Source organism: Phacochoerus africanus, chromosome 8, assembly GCF_016906955.1.
Source record: "Phacochoerus africanus isolate WHEZ1 chromosome 8, ROS_Pafr_v1, whole genome shotgun sequence".
NCBI lineage: Eukaryota > Metazoa > Chordata > Mammalia > Artiodactyla > Suidae > Phacochoerus > Phacochoerus africanus.
In genome coordinates this window covers 155,579,283-155,598,646 of record NC_062551.1, presented here as the reverse complement: position 1 = coordinate 155,598,646, position 19,364 = coordinate 155,579,283, and the positions used below count along the sequence as shown (strand labels likewise).

Below are 19,364 nucleotides of genomic sequence, written 5' to 3'. Positions count from 1 at the left end.
TCCATGAACAGGCACCACTGTGGCCCCAATCACCTCAAGGGTACCACAGAGGAGGGCATTATGACTGAACACCACCTGTTGTTGCTCTCGCACCCCTAGGAGCACACTGGCCCTCTTGCTGCCACTGCCAAACTTCAGGCAGTGCCCACATACTTGATCTCTATCACTTCCCAGGATCCTGAAACTAGGAGCAGTCTGTGCAGCACCTCCTTTGTGGGCTAAGTGAGACGGGGTGCTTCTTGCATGGTCTGCGGGCGGAGGGGGCAAACCACCACACTTATCACTGACTCCAGAGGTGGGTGTGCCCCACTACCACTAGGGGTCCCTGAATAGGCACCACCTGTGGCTCCAATCACCTCAGAGGAGGGCATTGCAATTGAGCACTATCTGTTGTTGCTCTCGTTCCCCTGGAAACTCACACCCTCTGCTGCAGCCACTGCCAAATGCTCTGGACACCTTGTATATCCACCTAGGCTCATTACCACTTCCCAGGGCCCTGCAACTAGGAGTAGCCTGCAGGTCCTTGCTGCTGTTAAGAGCCCAGCAACCAGGCACTGACTACTAGACCTACCCATTGCCTCCTTCTCCCTGGAAACACACTCAGCACCCTAGGGATAACAGCCTGCTCACACCAAAGAAAGAGACAGAAAATATTCAAATTCCCATGCCAAAAATAAATAGTAACCCCCCACAAAATACAAAAGGGTGCTCTTGCATAGAAGTAGCCCTCCAAGACTACAGTTTGGCTTCCCTAAACTCACAGAAAAAGAAAAACACAAGCAAAATGAAGAAGCTCAGGAACCATTCCCAGTTAAAAGAACAGGATAATTCACCTGAACCAGCAAACAATAAAACAGAACTCTGCAGCCTGACAGACACTGAATTCAAAAGGGAGGTAGTGAAAATACTGAAGGAATTAAGGCTGACTATCAAGGAATTAAGAGCGGATATGAACAGTAATGCAGATCCCTTTAGAAAGGAACTAGAAAATATATGGAGGAACATAGAAAAATTATAAAATTCATTTGCAGAGATTCAAACTGAGGTAAAGGCACTAAAGAGCAGAATGAATAATGCAGAGGAACAAATGAGTGACTTGGAAGATAAAATAATAGAAATCACCCAATCAGGACAGAAGACATAAAACCAAATGAAAAAACATGAAAGCAATATAAGAGATCTATGGGATAATATAAAGTGGGCCAAACTATGCATAATAGGAATTCCAGAAGGAGAAGAAAAAGAAAAGGGGATTGAAAATGTATCTGAAAACTTTCCAAATCTAAAGGAAACAGATATCAAGATACAGGAAGCACAGAGATCCCCAAACAAGTTGAACCCAAATAGGCCCACACCAAGAGATATTATAATAAAAGTGGCAAAGGTTAAGATAAAGAGAGGATTCTAAAGGCAGCAAGAGAAAAACTAAGTGTTAATTGTAAGGGAACCTCCATAAAAATATCAGCTGATTTCTCCACAGAAACACTACAGTCCAGAAGTGAGTGGCAAGATAGACTTAAAGTGCTTAAAAGAAAAAAATCTGCAGCCTAGAATACTCTATCCAGCAAGAATATAATTTAAAATAGAAGAGGAAATAAAGAATTTCTCCAACGAACAAGAGCTAAAAGAGTACAGCAATAGTAAACCCATTCTAAAAGAAATATTGGAAGAGCTTCTCAAAATAAAAAAAAAGAAGTAAAAAGAAAGAGGACGGAGGAAACCACAATTGGAAAGCAATCACTTAAAGAAGCCAGCATATAGATCTAAAAGAGAGAGGGAAAAAAAACTACTATAAAAGTTATGATAAACACAAGGATCAGCAAAAGGATGCACATGAAGATGTTAAAAAAGGAATACAAAATCACAAAATGTGGGCAAGGAAAGTAAGAAAATACAGATTCATCTTTCTTTTTGTTCTTCTTTTTTTAAAATAATGTGTTTGAGCCTATATGACTATCAGGCTAAAGCAAGCAGATATAGGAAGGGGTTAACAGACTTAAAAAACAGGGCAACCACAAATCAAAACCAAACATTACATTCATAAAAACTGAAAAGAAAACTACTCAAGTATAAAATAAATGGAAATCATCCAACCAAAAAAAGAAAGGAAGAAAGGAGAAACATAGAATCAACTGGAAAACAAGGGTTAAAATGGCAATACATACCTATCAATAATTACCTTAAATGTCAGTAATTGGACTGAAGGTTCCAATCAAAAGACACAGAGTGGCAGACTGGATAAAAAAGCAAAAACCTACAATGTGCTGTCTACAAAGGACACATATAGATTGAAAGAGAGGGGATGGGGAAAGATATTTCATTACCATGGACAAGACAGGAAAGCAGGGGTTGCAATATTCCTATCAGACAAAATAGACTTTAAAATGAAGGCCATAAAGAAAGACAAAGAAGGACACTATTTAATGGTAAAAGAATCCATTCAATAAGAGTATATTAGAATTGCCAATATATATGCCCCTAATATAGGAGCACCCAGGTACCTACAACAAATACTAACAGACATGGAAGGAGAAATTGATGGGAATACGATCATAGTGGGAGATTTTACACCCCACTCACATCAATGGACAGATCCCTAGACAGAAAATCAATAAGGTAACAGAGATCCCAGATGACACAATAGAAAAATTAGACTTCATTGATATTTTCAGAATATTATATCAAAAAAATCAGAATATACATTCTTCTCAAGTGCACATGAAACATTCTCAAGGATTGATCACATACTGGGGCACAAAGCTAACCTCAACCAATTTAAGAGTATAGCATTTATTTCAAATATTTTCTCTGACCACAATGGCATGAAAGTAGAAATCAACCACAGGAAAAGAAATGAGAAAAAACTAACTGTATGGAGACTAAACAACATGCTACTAAAAAAACAATGGGTCAATGAGGAAATCAAGAGGAAATTTAAAAATACCTCCAGACAAATGATAATGAAGACTCAACAATTCAAAATCTATGGGATGCCCCAAAAGCAGTGCTCAGAGGGAAGTTAATATCAATACATGCCTTCCTCAAAAAAGAAGAAAAATCTCAAATCGACAGCTTAACCCATCCACCCAAATTGGGAAAAGAAGAACAAATGAAACCTAAAGTCAGCAAAAGGAAGGAAATCATAAAGATCAGAGAGGAAATCAATAAAATAGAGATTCAAAAAACAATAGAAAAAATCAATAAAACCAAGAGCCATTTCTTTGAAAAGGTAAACAAAATTGACAAACCTCTGGCCAGACTCAGCAAGGAGAGAAAAAACCCAAATAAACAAAATAAGAAATGAAAAAGGAGAAATCACAATGGATACTGAATAAATACCAAACAAAAAACAAAAAACAAAAAACAAACAAACAAACAAAAACCATAAGAGAATACTATGGGAACAATTGTATGCCAGCAAATTTGACAACCTAGAAGAAATGGATGACTTTCTAGAGACTTACAGCCTAACAAAACTGAATCAAGAAGAAATAGATCAACTGAACAGACCAATCACTATAAATGAAATTGAATATGTCATAAAAACACTCCCTACAAATAAAAGTCCAGAACCAGATGGCTTCACAGGTGAATTCTACCAAACATACAACAAGGAAATTTCCATCCTTCTTAAAATTTTCCAAAAGGTTGAAGAAGAAAGAACACTCCCAGAGACATTCTATGACACCACCATCACCCTAATACCCAAATCAGACAAAGATACCATGAAAAAAGAAAACTATAAGCCAATATTTCTGATGAATATAGATGCAAAAATTCTCAACAAAATTTTAGCCAACTGAATCCAATAACATATATAAAAGATCATACTCCATGACCAAGAGGGATTCAGCCCAGGTTCACAAGGATGGTTCAACATAGGCACATCAATCAATGTCATACACCACATTAACAAAAGAAAAGTCAAAAACCACATTATCATCTCAATAAATGCAGAAAAAGTCCAATATCCTTTCATGATCAAAACTCTTACCAAAGTGGGTATATAGGGAACATACCTTAACACGGCAAAAGCCATTTATGACAAACCCACAGCAAATATAATACTCAATGGAGAAAGGCTGAAAGCCTTCCCACTAAAATCTGAAACAAGACAAGGATGCCCACTCTCACCACTGTTATTCAACATAGTATTGGAAGTCCTAGCCACAGCAATCAGACAAACAAAAGAAATAAAATTTATCCAAATTGGAAGAGAAGAGGTAAAATTGTCACTGTATGCAGATGACATGATGCTATATATAGAAAACCCTAAGGTCTCAACGCAAAAACTACTTGAACTGATCAGCAAATTTAGCAAAGCATCAGGATATAAGATTAACTTTCAGAAATCAGTAGGATTTCTGTGTACTAACAATGAAATATTAGAAAAGGAATGCAAAAATACAATAACTTTTAAAATTTCACCCCAAAAAATCAAATACCTGGGAATACACCTGACCAAGGAGGTGAAAGACTTATATGCTGACAACTATAAAACATCAATCAAGGAAATTAAATTCAAAGAAATGGAAAGATACTCCATGTTCCTGGGTTGGAAAAATTAATATTGTAAAAATGACCATACTATTCAAAGTAATCTACAGATTCAATGCAACCCCTATCAAATTACCCAGGACATTTTTCACAGAACTAGAGCAAGCACTCCAAAAATTTATATGGAATCACAAAAGACCCAGAATTGCCAAAGAAATTGCGAATAACAGAAATTAAGCAGGAGGCATAACTCTCCCAGACTTCAGGCAATAATTACAAAGCTGCAGTCATCAAGACAGTGTGGTACTGGTACCAAAAAAGACATACAGACCAACGGAACAGAATAGAGAACCCAGAAATAAACCCAGACACTACAATCAATTAAACTTTGACAAAGGAGGCAGGAATATATAATGGAAAAAAGACAGTCTTTTCAGCAAGTGGTGCTGGGAAACCTGGACAGCTGCATGTTAATCAATGAAACCGAAACACACCCTCACACAATGCACAAAAATAAACTCAAAATGGCTTAAAGACTTAAACATAAGAAAAGACACCATCAAACTCCTAGATGAGAACATAGGCAAAACATTCTCTGATATCAACCCTTACAACTGTTTTCTCAAGTTAGTCTCCCAAAGCATCAGAAATAAAAGCAAAAATAAACCAATCTCACTGACAAGCTTTTGCACAGCAAAGGAAACCAATAAGAAAACAAAAAGACAACTTACAGAATGGGAGAAAATAGTTTCAAATGATGTAATGGACAAGGGCTTGATCTCTAGAATATACAAACTTATACAACTCAACAGCAAAAAAGCCAACAACCCAACTGAAAAATAGGTAAAAGACCTAAATAGACATTTCTCCAAAGAAGCTATACAGATGGCCAACAAGCACATGAAAAAATGCTCAACATTGCTGATTATTAGAGGAAGGAAAATCAAAACTACCATGAGATACCACCTCACACCAGTCAGAATGGCCATCATTAATAAGTCTACAAATTACAAGTGCTGGAGAGGGTATGGAGAAAAGGGAACCCTCCTGCACTATTGGTGGGAATGCAAGTTGGTACAACCACTATGGAAAACAGAATGGAGGTACCTTAGAAAACTATATATAGAACTAGCATATGACCCAGCAATTCTACTCTTGGGCATATATCCAGATGAAACTTTCCTTGAAAAAGATACATGCACCAACAAGTTCATTGAAGCACTATTCACAATAGCCAAGACATGGAAACAACCTAAATGTCCATCAGCAGATGATTGGATTAAGAATATGTGGTATATATACACAATGGAATACTACTCAGCCATAAAAAAAGAACAAATTAATGCCTTTTGCAGCAACATTAATGGAACTGGAGACTCTCATACTGAGTGAAGTAAATCAGAAAGAGAAAGACAAATACCATATGATATCACACATCTGGAATCTAACATACAGTGCAAACAAACCTTTCCACAGAAAAGAAAATCATGGACTTGGAGAACAGACTTGTGGTGACCAAAGGGGAGGGGGAGGGAGTGGGATGGACTAGGAATTTGGGGTTAATTGATGCAAACTATTTCCTTTGGAATGGATAAGCAATGACATCCTGCTGTATAGCACTGGGGATTATATTTAGTCACTTATGATGGAGCATGATAATGTGAGAAAAGAGAATGTATACTTGTATGTATAACTGGGTCACCTTGCTGTACAGCAGAAAATTGACAGAACATTGTAAAGCAGTTATAATGGAAAAAATTAAAATCATTATAAAAAATAATAAAAAATTTTAAATAAAAAAGATATATTTAAAACTAAAAAAAAATTTCAGGATTTAGGGGGACACCAAAAGTTTACGTGATAGGCAAAAGAATGACCTCCCCCCAAAGGTGTCCACATCCTAATTCCAGAAACCTGTGAGTACGTTACCTACCATGGCAAGAGAGACTTGGAAATGTGATCAAATTAAGGACCTTGACATGGGTCATTAAAAGTAGGAAAAGTTTTCCTTGGTGGTCAGTGGGAGATGTGACTGTATAAGAGTGACTAGAGATATTACTGAGCCACGTTGCTGGCTTTGAAGTTGGATGAGCAGACCATGAGCCAAAAGATGTCAGTGACCATAGAAGTCAGGAAAGGCAAAGAAGCAGATTTCCCTGAGTGTCTGCAGAAAGGAATCCAACCCTGATGATACTTTGATTTTACCCTAGTGATATCCAAACAGCACATCTAACCTATAGGACTGTTAAAATCATCTATCTGTGTTATTTTGGGATAATAAGTTTGTGATGATATGTTACAGCAGCAATGGAAACCTTTACATTTACCTCCTACTCTTCTCTTCTGAAAATTACTTGAGGACATACTCTAGCAAAATGAAAAAAGGAAGCTAAAAAAGAGAAATCTATGTGATGCAAGAAACAATGAAACTAATTCAGAAGTAAAATATAAAGCCAGATTTATAGCTGTGCAAAAAATCTACCAAGCATTCTGTCAAAATCAGGTTTTGGGGGGAAAAAAAAGGAGAAAATGACTTCTATTGCAAAATTATAGGGCTAAGATGACCAATGATGTTAAATATATCATGAAAATGTATATTCTATGATTTTTCTCAGAGATTAGAATTTTGTGAAAATCAAAATTGTGTAAGGACATCATGATCCAAATGCACCTGATTTTAAGCAAGTGACTTAGAATAAGAAAAGATCATCCAGATCCAAGAATTGGAAGAAGAGAGGATTGTCTAAGCAGCACCCCTGGCCTTGCCTCTCGTATCCACACCTCACTCTCACAGCCTGCTCACCCTGCCACCTGCTTGGACCAGCAAGAGCCTGAAATCCACAAGAGCTGTGAACGCATCTCCAAAAAGAGAAGGGCTAAGGAGGGCTACCCCATCAATACCATTAATCTCATGTGGCTGGGAACCCCTTCCACCATGGCCACCTCCACAAGCTACCACTTGCACAAAGGCATCAAGCAGGTGTACAAGTTCCTGCCTCAGGGCAAGAAAGTCCAAGCTACATCTGGATTGATGCTAAGGGAGAGGGATTGCACTGCAAGACCCGGACCCTGGATTCGAAGCCAAGTGTATAGAAGAGTTGCTTAAGTGGAATTTTGATGGCTCTAGTACTTTTCAGTCTGAAGGCTCCAACAGTGATATGTATCTGGTCCCTGCCGCCATGTTTTGGGACCCTTCCCAACAAGCTGGTATTCTGTGAATTCTTCAAGTACAACCGAAAGCCAGCAGAGACCAATTTAAGGCACACCTGTAAATGGATAATGGACATGGTGAGCAGCCAGCACTCCTGGTTTGGAATGGAGCAGGAATATGCTCTCCATGGGCACAGATGGGTACCCCTTTGGTTGGCCTTCCACCGACTTCCCTGGGCCCCAAGGTCTGTACTGCTGTGGTGTTGTAGCAGACAAAGCCTATAGCAGGGACATTGTGGAGGCTCACTACTGGGCCTGCTTGTATGCCCAGATCAAGATCAGGGCCACGAATGCCAAGGTCATGCATGCCCAGTGGGAATTCCAGATAGGACCCTGTGAAGGAATCGACACGGGAGATCATCTCTGGGTGGTCTGATTCATCTTGCGTCGTGTGTGCGAAGACTTCAGAGTGATCACCACCTTTGATCCCAAGCCCATTCCTGGGAACTGGAATGGTGCTGGCTGCCCCATCAGCTTTAGCACCAAGGCCATGAGAGAGGAGAAGGATCTGAAGTATATTGACGAGGCCATCAAGAAACTAAGCAAGCCTACAATCATCAGTACCACATCCAAGCCTAAGATCTCAAGGGGGCCTGGACAACGCCTGGCGCCTAACTGGATTCCACAAAACCCACATCGACAACTTCTCTGCAGGCGTGACCAACCATGGCGCTGGCATCCACATTCCCCAGACTGTCGGCCAGGAGAAAAAAGGTTACTTCTAAGACTGATTCCCCCTTTCAGCTGTGACCTTTTTGCTATGACTTTTGCAGAAGCTCTCATCCGCACATGCCTTCTCCACGAAACTGGCAACGAGCCATTCCCATACAAAACTAAGTGGACTCAACTTGTACCCCTCCTACTTCTACATCCCGCCCCCACTTTCACCCCTGTCAACTGTTATAATAGCTATATTCAAAAGGCAGAATAGCAAGGTCTTTTTTTATTCCTCATGCCCAATTAATATCTCTTGCTTTCTTTGGCCAGAAGAGAGGGCTCAAGTTCTTAATCTCTTCACACACACACACACACACACACACACACACACACACACACACACCTTTTTTATTTTCTCCTATCACTGAAGTTTTCTAGTACTTAGTGGGGAGGGAGGTTGGGAATCACAACTCCTGCTTCATTTCAGCAGGTGTGTTTGTCCAGTAGGCACAGCTATCTGGACGGAGAACATGGTGTTTGTGAAGGGAAGGGGAGGACTTTCTCTGAGTGGTAGTTGCGTGGCGGTCAGGGGACCTGACTCTGGTTGGGTTAGAATTTCCCTGCTTGGTGGAAGTTCCATTGCTTCTAAGGTTATAGCCAACTTTCCATTCAGTGTAAGAATTAGGGGAGAAGGAAGTGTGGGCAATCAGGTAGGAAAATGCCCTAGATCTGGTGTGGTGCTTTCCTTGCCCGGGGCTAATGCCGTGATAAGTTCAGCATAAATGAAAGGATAGCCCTACATTAAAAGAAATAGATCTTATTGTTGGGTCCTCCATTTATAACACAAAGAAGAATAGTATTTAATATTTCAATGCAAAAACGAAAGGTTATATATATGGGTGTGCAGGTAAATATGTGTTTTTTCCTAAGGGGGAAAAAACCATTTTGGTCACTGGGAACCAAATTCGAGAAGGTAGTCTGCTTAGAAATAAGGATCTCCTGGAATGCCCCTATGGCACAGTGGGTTAAGGATCCCACTGCAGTGGCTTGGGCCACTGTGAAAGTTCAGGTTCAATCCCCACCCAGGTTCAGGTTAAATCCCCACCCAGGTGCAGTGGTTTAAAGGATCTAGACTTGCTGCAGTTGCAGCTCGGATTCAGTCCCTGGCCCAAGAACTTTCATATGCCATGGGTGTGCCCATTAAAAACAAGGATCTCCTTCTGAATGGGGTGGGGGTGGAGCACATGAAAAGTTAACTATTTGGGGCTGTTATTCCCTCACTGCCATCTCAGGGCTTCTCTGTGCCCAGCCCACCCTTCTGAGGGGGACCAACACTGGTTGGTTAACAGGTGGAAGCCCGTGATAGCAGGAGCTGTCACCTGATCTCTGGGGCTTTGGTATAAAAGACACATGTACTTATACACACAGGGGTTTGGAAATCTGAGTTGACTGATCAACTTGGGCATGTTACTGACAAGGGGGTATTGGGGTTATTTTCTGGTGGGGTTCGCATGTCACTAAAGCAGGGCTTTTGATGTAGTAAAAAAAAAAATTTAAGCAAAAGAGTTTAGATTTTAATCCTATTTGTAAGATTTCTAACTCTTTGTTTCACAGAATTGCTTGTTTGCTTCAGCTGTCTCCTTCCTATGCTCTTGGAAGAAGTGGGTCCTAAATGCAGTCAACACACTTGTAATTTTGTACCCAAATGTCTATCCTTTAGAGTGTGAAATAGTCCCTTCCTTTGCAATATTCTTGAGGAGCTATTTTTTTTTAATAAAAAACACCTTCATCCCTAAAAAAAAAAGAAAAGAAAAGGAAAGATCATTCACTGACTCTTGATAACAGGAATACTTCTCTTCAGGTACTAATGGCTTACAATTATTATTTCTTCTCCATGAGTTTAATAATACTTCTAGATTCTATAGTTTACCCATTTACAAATATGTAGCTGAATGCCTTTTTCAGGTCAAGCATTTTTAGAATCAACCTATAGACAAAACAAAGATTTAGTTATAATTACAGTACAAGGCTTAATATGAAAACAATATGATGGCCTCCTGGCCATCAGAAGTCAAGTCAAACTGTGTCTTCATTTTATATGGTGGGAAGTCAGTAGAGTCTGTCTAAATGGCTGACAAAAGTTTAAGTACAACATATTTTAACTCAAATATAATCACTTATTCATTTCACAGATACTGATTGAATGATTCCCTATGTTAGGCCCCTTTCTAGGTATTAGGAATATAATAATGAACAAAATAGATAATGCCCTTTTTTTCTTTACAGTGGTTTAAACAGATAACAGTTTACTTTTATTGCACAACAAAGAATCTATGAATAGGCAGCTTAGAGTTAGAATTCAACCAAAAACTCAGGGGCATCAGCCACATCCATCTTTCTGCTCCACCATCCTTAGTGTCGTGGCCTTCATCCTTAAGCTTGTAACCTCATAGTTACAATACGGCCTCTGTACCTCCAGACTTACAACCATATTCCAGGCAGGAGGAAAATGGAAGAAAGAAAGAGAAAGAGGTAATGCATGTATCGGGTTGGCTAACATTTTCTCCGAAATCATCACTGTGTTGAGACAAGATAAATCATAAGCAAATAAATAGTGATTTTTAAGTCAGATGGTGATGAATGCTACAAAGCAGAAATCAGCAAACTCTTTATGTAAAGAGTCAGAGAGATAGTAAATATTTTAGGTTTTGCAGACCCTAAGGTCTTTACTATTATAGCAAGCAAGCAGCCATGAACAATATATAAATAAACACAAGTAGCTTTATTCTAACAAAACTTTATTTCCAAAACAAGCGGAAGGCCAGATTTGAACCATGACCCAAAAGAAGTTTGTACACCCTGGCTATGTAGAAAGATTAAACAGGGACGGGGGCTATAGGGTGAACCATAAAGAGAAGGAATGCCATTTTAAATAAGGAGATAAGGAGTTCCCATCGTGGCTCTGTGGTTAGCGAATCCGACTGGGAACCATGGGGTTACGAGTTCGATCCCTGGCCTTTCTCAGTGGATTGAAGATCCGGCGTTGCCGTGAGCTGTGGTGTAGGTTGCAGACGCAGCTCGGATCCAGCATTGTTGTGGCTCTGGTGTAGGCTGGCGGCTACAGCTCCAGCTGGACCCTTAGCCTGGGAACCTCCATATGCCGCTGGAGCGGCACAAGAAATGACAAAAAAGACAAAAATACATAAATAAATAAGGAGATAAGAGAAGGCTTCAGAAAAAAGTTGATATGTTAGAAACAACCTATGCGGGGCGGGGTGGGGGGGGCAAGAGTGAGCCTTACAAATACCTGGGAGAGGAGTGAAGGCAGAGAAAACAGCAAGTGTAAAGACAGAAGTGGAAACATGCATGAGGCTGGAGCAAGAAAATGGAGGAGGAGAACCATAAGAGACCAGCAAGGGAGGATAGTATGCTGGTTGTGGAGATCAAGAAGTCTTGTAATAAAATTGCGGTCCATGAACCAATAGCATCAAATCACCTAGGATCATAATCTGCACTTTTAACAAGACCCCAGGTGAACAATATGCACAGTAACATTTGAAAAGTCTTGGTAGGAGCTTCTTGGCTGTCACAAGGAATTTGGCTTTTATTGTGAATGAGAAGGAAAGTCATTGGTTGATGTTGAGCAGAGGAGTAACATGATCTGATATTCATTTAAAGAAGAAAAAAAAAACCTTCTTGGCTAAAACTAACACAATACTGTAAATCAACTATACTTCCAAAAAAAAACAAAAACAAAAAATCTTCTTGGCTACTATTTTGTAATTAGACTGTAGCAACCCAAGGAAGGAAGTAGGAAGACAAGTTAAAATATTTTAATAATTCAAGTGAAAAAAATAATTCAATTGAAAGATGACAATGGTTTAACAAGGGAAGGTAAAGAGGAGTGGTCAGTGTCTGGATATAATTTGAGGTAAAGCCAACAGGATTTTATACCACTTTGGATGTGAGACATGATGGGGACAAAAATGAATGGGGTGCAATTATAAGATTTGGGATCCAAACAACTACAAAGATGAAGCTGGCCTTTACTGAGTAAGGAAGACTGGGTGGAGGGGAGAGGCAGAGTGGGGTGAGGTCAAAGGCCATGAATTTAGTTTGAGATATTTTAAATCTGAGATGTTTTGTTAGATATCCAAGTGGAGATATCAAGTAGGCACTTGAGTATGAGTCTAGAGTTCAGTAGAGAGAAGCACCTACTTGAAGAGGTAAAAGTGCCAGGAAGAGGAGTTCCCGTCGTGGCTCAGTGGTTAACAAATCCGACTAGGAACCATGAGGTTGCGGGTTCGATCCCTGGCCTTGCTCAGTGGGTTAAGGATCTGGTGTTGCCGTGAGCTGGTGTAGGTTGCAGACGTGGCTCGGATCCCGCGTTGCTGTGGCTCTGGTATAGGCCGGCGGCTACAGCTCCAGTTCGATCCCTAGCCTGGGAACCTCCATGTGCCGTGGGAGCGGCCCAAGAAATGGTGAAAAAACGACAAAAAAAAAAAAAATACCAGGAAAAAATAAAAACAGTAACATGAGAGATGGGTAGTATGAAGGAATTCTGGAAGTGCAGCTACAATGTTAAATCTTTCATTGGAAGGAATCAATAAAGACGGTTTAAATTTGAGAGATTAAGTAACATCATATAAGCATGTAAATTAGAGTTATGGTGGTAAACTACCTAAAATTAAAAATAGTCAAAAAGACAAATACCATATGATATCACTTATGGCTGGAATCTAATATATGGCACAAATGAACATATCTATAGAAAAGAAACAAACTCATGGACATGGAAAACAGACTTGTGGTTGCCAAGGGGGAGGGAGAAGGATGGACTGGGAGTTTGGGGTTAGTAGATGCAAACTGTTGCATTTGGAGTGGATAAGCAATGAGATCCTGCTATATAGCACAGGAAACTGTATCTAGTTACTTGTGATGAAACATGATGAGGATAATGTGAGAAAAAGCATATGTATACATATGCTTATATACTTATAATGCTTATATATATATGTGTGTGATTATATGTACACATGCTTTTTCTCACATTATCCTCATATATATATATATATATATATATATATATATATATGAGGTTACTTTGCTGTGCAACAGAAATTGACAGAACATTGTAAATCAACTATAATTAAAATTTTTTTAATAGTCAAAAAGAAATGTCATGTTAAGTGAAATAAGCCAGTCACAAAAGGACAAATATTGTATGATTCTACTTATATGAGGAGCCTGGAGTAGTCAAATTCATAGAGACAGGGTGTTTGCCAGGGCCTGGGTGGGGAGAGGGATGGGGAGTTACTGTTTAATGGGTACAAAGCTTCATTTGGGGAAGATGAAAAAAAAATGTAAAGATAGAAGGTGGCAGGGATTAATCTTCAAAATACATAAACAATTCATACAACTCAATATCAAAAAAAATGAAGATCCCAATTTAAAAATGAGCAAAAGACCTGAATAGATATTTTTCCAAAGAAAGTATACAGATGGTCTTTAGGCACATGGAAAAAAAAAATGCTCAACATTGTTAGTCATCAGAGAAATGCAAACCAAAACAACGAGATATCATCTTACACCTGTCAAAACAACTATCATCCGAAAGTCTATAAATAAAAAATATTGGTAATGTGGAGAAAAGGGAACCCTAGTACACTATTGGTGGGACTATAAATTGGTGCAGTCAGTATGGAAAACAACACGGAGCTGCCTCAAAAACTACAAATAGAACTACCATATGATCCAGAAATTCCACTGCTGGGAATATATCCAAAGAAAACAAAAACACTAATTTGAAAAGATATGTGCACCTCAATTTCCTCAAGTAGCATTATTTACAATAGTCAAGATATGGAAGCAGCCTAAAGGTATATCAACATATGAATGGATTAAAAAAAGATGCAGTATACATGCATGCGCACGCACATACGTGTGCACACGCACACACACACACAATGGAATACTACTCAGCCATAAAAAAGAATGAAATTTTGCCATTACAACTGTGGATGGACCTAGAGAGTATTAAACTTAGTGACACAAATCAGACAGAGAAAGATAAGTACTTTGTTATCACTTACATGTGTATTCTTAAAAAAATAAAACAAATAAATTATACAACAAAACAGAAACAGACTCACAGGAAAAACTAGTGGTTACCAGTGGGGAGAGGGAAGAGGGAGGAGCAAAGTACGTGATTAAAAGACACAAATTACTGCATGTAAAATAAATAAGCAATAAAGATATACTGTACAGCACAGGGAAATAGGATATAGTCATTATTTTGTAATAACTTTAAATGGAGTATAATCTATAAAAATATTGAGTCAGTATGTTATACACCTGAAACTAATTTAATATTGTAGATCAACTATAGTCCATTTTTTTAAAAAGGGATAGAAGGTGGTAATGGTTGCACAACAATGTGAATGTGCTTTATGCCACTAAACTAGACACTTGAAGATGGTTTACATGGTAAATTTTATGTTATGCATTTTTTACCACAATAATTCTTTAAAAATTTTTATAAACTCATGTAATAATCACAGACCAAGAAAAGAAATAAATTGCTACCTCATGGGACAGAAGATGAGAAGAGAGGAAGGATGGGAGATTTTTGCTTTGTATTTTGTAGTTTTCTATACTGTTTGGATTCCTTAACCATATGGACACATTATTTTCATATTTAAAAATAAAATATTTTAAAAGAACGAATATGCAAAGGGAGTATTTCAGTCCATGTTTCTGCTTGACTTGCATTCAGTTTCTCAAACACTATTTTATAGAAGCTGATTTCCAAGAAGCGTTCAAAGCCCCTCTTTATTATTTTTTTTGCTAGAAGCCATTCCCTTGGAATCAGACACTCGTGTTTTTCCAATGGAGCTCACATTCAAAGCCTGGGAGGGTGAGTGAATTTGGAAGCCTACTCAGCACAGCCCTCTGCCTTTGAACGGCTATGTTTTCCTGGGCTCCTCACATATTTCTCCTCCAATTGGCCTCCCATCTAACACATCCATCAGGCAGCCAGTATTTATCGAATTGCCCATGGAGGTGGCCAGAGCCTATGGGGAGCATGCCCATTAAAGAGATCCTCCACCAGCAAAGCAGCCCTCAGGAAAATTCCTGACTACAGCTGCTCATCGCCAGGGCTACGACCAGCTGGCTACGCAATGCCCATAGGAAGGCCTCAAATAAGGCCATCTCATCTTAGAGAATTTACAAGAAATTGTAGATTCTGGTTGGAGAATTCTAACATATCAGAGTCGGAAGAGACCTCAGAAGTCATAGTGCAGAACCATTCTATTTCACAGAGGGGGGAGCAAGGCCCAAAGATGCACAATCACAGCAAGTGAGTGGGAAGCTAAGCCCAGACCCCAATGTAGGTGCGAATATCAGGACACATACCAGGCTCTAGAAGAGTCTGAAAGTCCTGGTTGTGGGGGGACTATCCTGTGGGGGTAGGCAGAGGACCAGATGGTGATGAGGGGATCAAGAAGAAGGAAGCAAGCAGGGAAGGAGTACACAGAGTTAGCCTTGGCAGAGAGAGTAATTACATGATGAGTAAACCAGAATTTTTTTTTTTTTTTTTTTTTTTGCTTTTTAGGGTCGCACCTGTGGCTTATGGAAGTTCCCAGACTAGGGGTTGAATCGGAGCTGCAGCTGCCAGCCACAGCCACAGCAACACGGGATCCAAACATCATCTGCAACCTACACCACAAAGCTCACAGCAACGCCAGATCCTTAACCCAGTGAGGCCAGTGATGGAACCCACATTCTCATGGAGACCAGTTGGATTCGTTTCCACTGCACCACAGTGGGAATTCCCCAGAATATTCTTTGATGGGCTATGAAGTCATTCCGTTAATGGACTTTTTCTCTGTTGATGGACTCTTTTTTGTCTTCATGTGTCAGAGCTTTTTCTAGGTACTATGGATATAGACTTGAATCAGACACGGCCCTGCCCTCAAGACAGTCCAGTAGGCCAGATGTTTATCACAGCTGCTAATAGAGACAGTTGCAATACAGTGTTATAAGCAGGGCATAGAGCAGTATTTCCTAGGCTTTTCTAATCATAAGAATTACCCACTCCAGGAGTTCCCATCGTGGCTCAGGGGTTAATGAATCCAACTAGGAACCATGAGGTTTTGGGTTCGATCCCTGGCCTCGCTCAGTGGGTTAAGGATCCAGTGTTGCCATGAGCTGTGGTGTAGGTCACAGATGTGGCTCGGATCTGGTGTTGCTGTGGCTCTGGCATAGGCCAGTGGCTACAGCTCCGATTAGACCCCTAACCTGGGAACCTCCACATGCCACGGGTGTGGCCCTAAAAGGACAAAAGACAAAAAAAAAAAAAAAAAAGAATTACCCACTCCAGTTGTATTGAGTTAGAGTAATCAAAGAGAGGGCCTGGTAATCTGTTTTTTCTTTGTTTGTTTTGTTTTGTTTTGTTTTAGCAATAATCCACCTTTAACCCCACCCTAAGTAGTTCTTATGATCAGTCACTCTGGCTTTAGAATCACTCAGAGCTGGATTCTAACTCTCTCTCAGGCCAACGGCCTTTATCCAGACATTCACCTTTTACCTGTGCCTTTCCCACCTGTCAAAGATCACTTTGTATCATTGTACAGGTTGTGTACTCCAAAAAGACACCAGTCAAAAGAGGGACTATTCGCTGAGATTCCACTCTATCCTAATTCCTCTGCCCAGAAAGGGCTCCATTTTTTCCATTCAAAGGTTGTAAACTTTGCATGCTGCTGAGTGGTGTCTTCTCAAAGGAAGTGAGGGGGCACTTTTTTCTAATTTGTACACAGGTGCCATATAAACTAGCAGGATCCTAAAAACAGTGCTAGCACTTGTCACCACTCCAACATTACCCTACCATGGACGACTGACTTTATCTCGCCAGTGCTTGCATCCTAGTGTAGGATCTTACAGTCTGGATCCTTGCCAGTCCACTCAGTCCTGCAATAAAGTCTGCATCATCCCAAATACCGTCTGTCCCATGCCTGGAATGAGAGGCAGTGTAGCTTGTGATTAAAAATATGAGCTTTGTTGGAGTGGGTAAGCAATGAGATCTTGCTGTATAGCACAGGGAACTATATCTAGCCACTTGTGATGCAATGTGATGGAGGATATTGTGAGAAAAAGAATGTATATATATGTATATATGTATGACTGCATCACTTTGCTGTACGGAAGAAATTGACAGACCACTGTAAATCAACTATAATAAAAATTATGAAAAAATGCAAAAACAAATAAAATAAAAATATGAGCTTCAGAGTCAGACAGACCTGAGTTTAATCCACAACCTCAACTTTTGCTGTGTGACTTGAACACATTAAGTATTACTATAAAACTTTCCTCTTATGCAAAACTTGTGGTAAGGGTTGAACGAGATAATGCATGTGAAGTCCCTAGCACAGAGCCTCACATAGTGAGTTTTGTTTCCTACATGCTATGTCTGTTTTTTGCTGTTGTGATTTTGGGGTTTTTTTTATTTTTATTTTTTGTCTTTTTAGGGCCACTCCACGGCATATGGAAGTTCTCAGGCTAGGGGTCAACTTGGAGCCGCATCTGTGACCTACACCACAGCTCACGGCAACGCCGGATCCTTAATCCACTGAGTGAGGCCAGGGATCGAACCCAAAACCTCATGGTTCCTAGTCGGATTTGTATCCGCTGTGCCACGATGGGAACTCCAGCTATGTCATTTGATTTAAACATCCCCTGAATACCTTTGGATAGCTATTAGTATTATGCTCTCCCTTCCACATCTGAACAAAATGAGGGTTGGAGGCGAGATGGAGGGAAGGGGTACAGAGCTGATATCAAAATCCAACTCTAATCGTCTAATCCACTTTCCCGCTGTTTTGCTTCTAGATCCCGACATCAACTTTTCTCAGGATTCCAGGTTTAAAGAGAGGAAAGGATGAGATTTCACCCTCGACCTATAAATGCACCTAAATTAGGTCTACCAAGACAGGTAGAATGCAAATAGGTTTCTGATCGTGAGTGCCAACTGAGAAGGCTTAGTGATTACCGTGTTCTAAAGGATTGCGGGAGCGAGTCAGAATTCATTAGAGTATCATGATTGATTAATGGCATCAACCACAGGAATGGGAGCCAGGATGATGGCAGGTCCTGCAGAGTGTACCTCACCCCTTTGAGATCCCAAAGTCTGCCCAAAGTCAAGCACACTTGATAAAAAGGGAGGTCCAAGGGTACTAAATAAAGCTGTTAAAGACCATTAGCACCTTATTAAGAACTTTTCCCAGATGCAGCCAGAAACAGCCAAAGAATACAGAGTGGAGGAACAGTTTGCAGAGAAAGTGTGGAGCTATCTGATTCATTTTACATAAGGAGCAAAAGTTCAGTCCTGCCTCTTCCCAAAGGCTCTAGGCTTTTGCTTCCTGAACATCCAGGTAGGTGGAAGGAGGTCACTGTGGAATTCCAAAGCCTCATGAAGTCCAAGAGGAGCTTAATGTGACCTTGGGCAAATAACTTAGGCTCTCCCAACCTTGGGCCTGTCATCTGTGGAATGTGAGAATAATCTCTAACTCAATGTAGTTATGCAAGTATTAAATTAGGTAAATTATCTACAAAAACTACAGACAACCCATGTAAAGAATGTGTTTAAAAATTGGAGTTCCTTCACAACTCAGTGGTTAATGAACCCGACTAGCATCCATGAGGATGCAGGTTTGATCCCGGTCTTATTCAGTGGGTTAAGGATCCAGCGGTGCCATGCACTGTGGTGTAGGTCACAAGCATGGCTCGGATCCAGTGTTGCTGTGGCTGTGGTGTGGGCTGGCAGCTATAGCTCCAGTTGGACCCCTAGCCTGGGAACCTCCATATGCTGCAGATGCTGCCCTAAAAAAGAGACAAAAAAAAAGTGTTCATTCCCCACCACTTCCCTTTCTCCCTCAAAAGGAACACTGCGACATAATTCCTAAGTCAAGGTTGTTGAGGTATAATTTACATACATTACA

At 40.0% G+C, this 19,364-nt stretch overlaps 1 pseudogene; it reads left to right on the top strand.

The window, feature by feature from the left end:
• The first annotated feature begins 7,432 nt into the window (after nucleotides 1-7,432).
• Nucleotides 7,433-19,364, top strand: part of LOC125133393 (glutamine synthetase-like) — a 45,585-nt pseudogene continuing 33,653 nt past the window's right edge.